At 42.3% G+C, this 5702-nt stretch overlaps 1 long non-coding RNA gene across 3 annotated transcripts; it reads right to left on the bottom strand.

Annotated features, from left to right (window-relative positions):
* Positions 1-75: 75 nt before the first annotated feature.
* LOC118424604 lies at positions 76-5675 on the bottom strand. Of its 3 annotated transcripts, none has more exons than XR_004832220.1 (4): positions 5280-5675; positions 4532-4737; positions 1802-1949; positions 76-1253 (listed from the first exon to the last, which is right to left on the bottom strand). It is a non-coding gene; the product is annotated as an uncharacterized LOC118424604 (long non-coding RNA). The 3 variants fall into 3 exon arrangements; XR_004832221.1 differs by having other exon boundaries at positions 4532-4734; XR_004832219.1 differs by lacking the exon at positions 5280-5675 and having other exon boundaries at positions 4532-5211.
* Positions 5676-5702: the final 27 nt, after the last annotated feature.

The following is a 5702-nucleotide window of genomic DNA, read 5'->3' as shown; positions in this document are numbered from 1 at the left end:
GGGCACGGGAGACTTTGAACGTATACTAACTGCGACGTCATAATGCTATGTCACTCGGTCTGTTGCTCTCCTGAATTGCCTTAGAAATAAATCTCTCGTCTTTATATTCTGTCTTACCTGACAGACAGTTACACAGCTGTCCGTTCACATCACACAACATTGTCACTAGTACTTTATCTCGGTCTGTTGCAGTTCACATTATCAAATTTAACGAATTACCGGAAACCGTCTGAGAATAATAATCATGGCACAATATAGACTAATACATGCCGGTACATACAGCAACCATTGCGTTGTATCTAGCTTGTTGCAAGTGACGGACTGAAATGCAACATCAGCTTGCATACATAATATTTGTAAGGTCCCGTTGATGTATTACTCCAAATTACGGCCCAAAAAAGTAAGCGGCTGCACGGAGGTGTTTTTTTAGCGATGAGAATTTTCCTTTTATCCAGCCCAACTGATCTCTAACGTTAGATTGGTGAAAGTTTCTTTCTACTTCAAGAAATTAGCAGGCAATGTTCGGTAGCTGCGGTCTGGGTCGGAGGCACACAGTTCTGAGTTGTGCAGTCCCCGTTGCGGTGTGTACTAACTTCATGCATGTTCTAATTGTCATATAAGACTGAATGTTTAGCTGTTGTCGTAAATTTTTTACAAGATAAAACGTAAATGAGCGCAACAAAGAATAAAGAGAATAAACATATTTCAAGTGCGTTCATTTTGTACGCGCCCATGTGAAACACGTATTTTTGCATGCCATTACTCCCAATGCAGTTAAAAACTCATCAATGAGACCTTACGTGCGTCTGTATGGGATTTCCACCATTCGTAAATCCGCACATGGTTTGATTTGGACCGTCGTCGTCTGAGTCAATTACATTACTTGTATATTCTTTGATACACATAATAGACTAGACAATACGTATTTGTGTCTGTAAAGTCAAATACTAGTAATGCAGACAATACGTGTACATCAGTCCATAAACTGGCGTCAGTATTTCCATAGTTGTAGCAGCGCAATCTTGGCTGTACGCGGCTCTGCTCCAGTCTGGCATTTTCCTCTCATGGCCTTGCTCCTTAGGGCGACGTTGTTCCGGATTTTGCATGGCTCCCAGCCTTGGTCCCGTTGTTGCAATTTGCATACGGGCGTCCTTCCCCACAGTGATACAGCTCGTCTTCCAGCGCAAGCCATCAGCGACGTCCGTTGCGGCGGGAGGAGTCGGTCTTGCCCGTGTTTATCTCTCTTGCCCGACCTGTGCAGAGATTGAGAGAGAACATGCACACGTATATCAACTTGAACGCTCTAGCCGATTGAAATATCCCAAGCTATTTCAAAATGATACTTCGCTTTTGAATAAGAATAAGAATTATAAGAAATAGAGTAAGAATAATAAGAAATGTAATAATATATCCCTTTAGAAGGAATCAAATTGAATACATATCTGTTTTGAAAATGAGATATATCATTACAGTTTAGCAGTTCCGTAGCCCTATTGTGTTCTACTGTTACACACAATGTCCGAAATCTGGGACGGAATCCTCGGGAGACAACCCAAACGACGTTGTTTTCCGGACACTGCATACCACAAGATATATCCCATTTTTAAAACAAATATATATATACTGACAAAAAGAACAGGTCAAGCGCATTTACGTACAAATTAAAAAAAAAAGTACGAAGCTAACAATTTGATAATCTTTGATAAACTACTAATTTGTATACCTGGCTCTGATCAAACCAGACAAAGGAACTTTTCTAACATCCTCTTCGCTACGCAGAAGTGGAAGCTGAGTTACTTACCGAAGTGAAAGGGAGTGTGTTGACTTCGTGGCAGCAGGTGTTATTGATCATCAGAGACCAGCTCAAGACCCGTGGCGTGGCTTTTTTCCTCTCTGTCTGGCAGCGAAATGACTGCTTGGCTGGGAGTCAGCTTGGCTTGGCCTTTCATCTGCATTACGCAATATGAACACTAGGCAGTGAATGCCATTGCTCAGCAACCATGGGTTATTCCATAGTGGAGACGAGGGAAAGGGACGATATTCGATAAACGATATTCAAATCCCTGTCGAAATCATCGAAACTGGACCGGACTCTTATTTTCCGACTTTCCCGACAAAAACGGCAGACGTGAGGTCAGGGCTGTAGGATTTGTTGAAACCAGGAGTAGGATGATCATGAAAAAAAGGGACGACGAAGAGCGGAGATGAGATGAAGCGACAGGTGGTTGACAAGTCACGCCTGGCCGAGGAACTGGTCGCTTTGAACAAACCGCCGACCTAATAGCTAACCAGAGGAAGCCACAGAACAACTCCAGGACCAACATCGTGCCAGCGAAAATATGAAGGTGGGTTTCACCCAGATCATTATTACCGATTTGGAACTACTGTTGATTGTTTACCCAGATGTTCTGTTCGCGAAAATATCGTGTTGAGGCTTATCCGCAAAGAACGTTGGAGAAGCAAAATTTATTCTTGATTTCTACGGAAACCTAACTGTTCCCTACAAAAGTGCTTCGTTAGGCTTTTAAAACATTGAAATGTCTCTCAAGAATATTCCTGCATGTTTGAATGACCAGTTCCTCGGCCAGGAGTGACTTGTCAACCACCTGTCGCTTCATCTCATCTCCGCTCTTAGTCGTCCCTTTTTTCATGATCATCCTGCTCCTGGTTTCAACCCATCCTACATAGCAGCCCTGACCTCACGTCTGCCAATCTGACAAGAAAAAAATAAAAGAATCACACAAGACATATTCTCCAAACATTCCATTCACGTGATTGCGCGATTTTGTGTAACATACTATATTAGTTTCCCTGTACAGGGTATTGCACGCGAATGATACTAATGTATTACGAATTACGTTACCTCGTGAGGCTTACTTCAACACTTAGAGTTGGATTCAACTATCTTAAGTTAGCTAGTTCTGCATCAAAGTATTAATTTTATGTTGTTTGGACGTGACGACGAACATTTTTCAGAGGCGGCGGCAGTGAATTTCTTACTTTTAAGGTTTGGGCGAAATATTATTGGCCGAATTTTCAGCATGTGCAGCATGGAAGGCGTGACAAGTGGGACTGAGGGTATTCTCCCCGGGAACAGTTTGAACTATTGACCCCTTGAAACGCTATTTCCTGCATTGTGGTGAGAAAATTTGGCTAGCAGACAAAGCTACGCATAATAACATGAGTGAAGAAATACACATGTGCACAGGCGTTATAGTAATACGTTTTTGAGGGTATTCTAGTGCGTTGACATGTGATATGACAGGGCAGCGTAACTGTAAATACTAACAAATTTCACGTAACTCTACTGTACAGTGTGGCATGCAAGTTGATTGTTTATAAACTACACTAGCTGACCTGAGCTGTTCCCACGCCCTTAATGTCACTGTTATTAACCTTCCCTGTGATGTGAGAAACATAATCCCGATGCAGCTGTGCGGCTAACTGACAGGTGGGTGACGACTTAGTGACCCGTAGTAAGCTGCGACGTGATTCTCTGTAATTGAAACTACCAACTGCGCTCTTCTGACAACTCAAACATTTTAAGGGACAGTTCGTTATATTATTTACATTCCATTTTCTTTGCTATGAGAGGGAAACGATTGTGGTCACACACTAACCCTTTACATACACGTATCAGAACACTTGCGATAATTAGACCTGACCAGAACGTCAAATTAACGCGTTAACGGTGAATCACGGTGAGTCACGGACATGTTCGATCAGAACTCTTGGTGTACTGGAAACGTTTAAACATTTTTTTGTGTACATTATCATTTTAACGAGCCAGTCTTTTAACTTGCATCTGCTACCTTTTTATCTACTGGTTAAAACCCCGATGATCCGTTAATGAATGAATCTTACATACTTAGAAATTACTAGCTGTATAAAACTAGTATAGGCCTTTCCTTTTCGACGGTTGTCATACAAGCACACCAGGTACCTTCAATGGTCAGAAAATGAACACTTTCCTTGCCGCGTGTAATTTTCACCACGTTTGAAGTCATTTGAACAAGTATTTATTGCATGCAATTCTGAGTATATTTGTCTAGAACCCTAGGCCCAACCATATTTTGATCGCAGCTACCGATAGTGCACAGATGGAATGTGACTGCCGATGATAACTCGTGCAAGTGTGTCTGATGTTTGAAAAAGACGTAATTTGAGGAAGTAAATCGTTGTTTTGAATAGCAAAATTACGGGTAAATAGTGACGCTACCAACAAGGTTATACATATATATATATGCCCTGTGACCCCATTGTGTTTTATTGTTTTTAAAAAGTTGGCAAAGAATGTCAGACCTGCCTTTATAGGGTTTTTCGTTCACCATGTGGAGCGGACAAAATGTGGCAATAAAAGCGGTACCTAAAATACAACGAGAAAAACTTTAAAATTTACCGAAGCATCTGCCTCACGGTTTCTACTAGCCGGGGCGACTAGAAACGAAAAACTTATTTAATTTTAAAATATGGTATTGGAAGCAGGTCTTAAAATTTGCATCAAGCTAACAATGATACGGGCGAAACCCACCTTCATGCTTTCCTTGGGGTGGCGTCAGCTCTGGAGTTGGGGAATTGTGTAGAGGCTGTTGGAACTATGGCTTCCTGGCTACGTCGGCGACCGGTTCCTCGGACTTGCCTTGTGGACCACCGGTAGCTTAATCTGATCTCCGCTCCTCGTCGTCCCATCATCCTGCACCTGGTTTTAACCCACCTGCAGCCCCAACCTCGTGTCTGCTGAGTTGACATGTACAAAAAAAAAGGAATTGCACCAAACTTGAAAGCGTGAACATATTCTCGAAACATAGAAAAACACCATAGTTCTAACACAATCTGATCTGTATATTGCACAACCCCACGCAAACTCGACGTGAAACATCTGGAATGTGGATATGGTTACACTGCGTCCCAGATTACGGACAACGTCCCAGATTACGGACAAGAAACAATAGCCCCTTCAGATTAGTGCTTGATGGCCGGGGTGCGTGAGAGATGTCGAACCCACAAATTAAAAAAAAATTAAACAGCCCAAAAGAAGAGAAATTACGAATGTTGCATCGGCATGATGGCCACCATAATGAAAACGTACCTATTAACGTTGATCATACCCATACATACCTTAAGTTTTTTTTACAAGGGAATTGGAGTTTGCTCGTTTTTTGTTCTTGTTATCATTTGTAACGTACTTTTCGTTCCCCTCAAACTGTCCGACTGGGTCCTTTTATGGACATATGCCGCCGGCGTTAGTCGAACACAGTCACATTAAAAAAAACACCTACCTCGTTTTCTGCCCAAATTTTTAGAAGTACTGTCCTTGCCTGTTTACTTCCGGCACAAAACATATTGTGGTGATCCGACGAGCGGCAACACGTCTCTAGACTCTATGAAAAAGTCTAGGAGCTACAGCGGACTCCTCAGCGGTACAATTCCCAAAATAAAAGTGGAAGAACTCCCAGAGACTGGTAGCCTGGATGCTACCCTGATCTCTATAAATTTCATCGCGCGGAGACTCTAACTCAGGGGGTTCCCAGGTCTGTTGTAGAGTTTTCTTCGGGCAGGTCGCCCCCTGGAACCGAGGAGTTGGTCTGTGTTATTCTGTAACTGTTTGAGTCCCGCCTACACACAGAAATTTGGCTAGTATATGCAAATTTCTCGGCCATGATTCGGTAAAAACGATGTAATACAATTAATATTAATGACTA

Source organism: Branchiostoma floridae, chromosome 10 (assembly GCF_000003815.2).
Source record: "Branchiostoma floridae strain S238N-H82 chromosome 10, Bfl_VNyyK, whole genome shotgun sequence".
Classification (NCBI taxonomy): Eukaryota; Metazoa; Chordata; class Leptocardii; order Amphioxiformes; family Branchiostomatidae; genus Branchiostoma; species Branchiostoma floridae.
The sequence above is the reverse complement of the archived record's forward strand: the minus strand, read 5'-3'. Positions and strand labels throughout refer to the sequence as shown.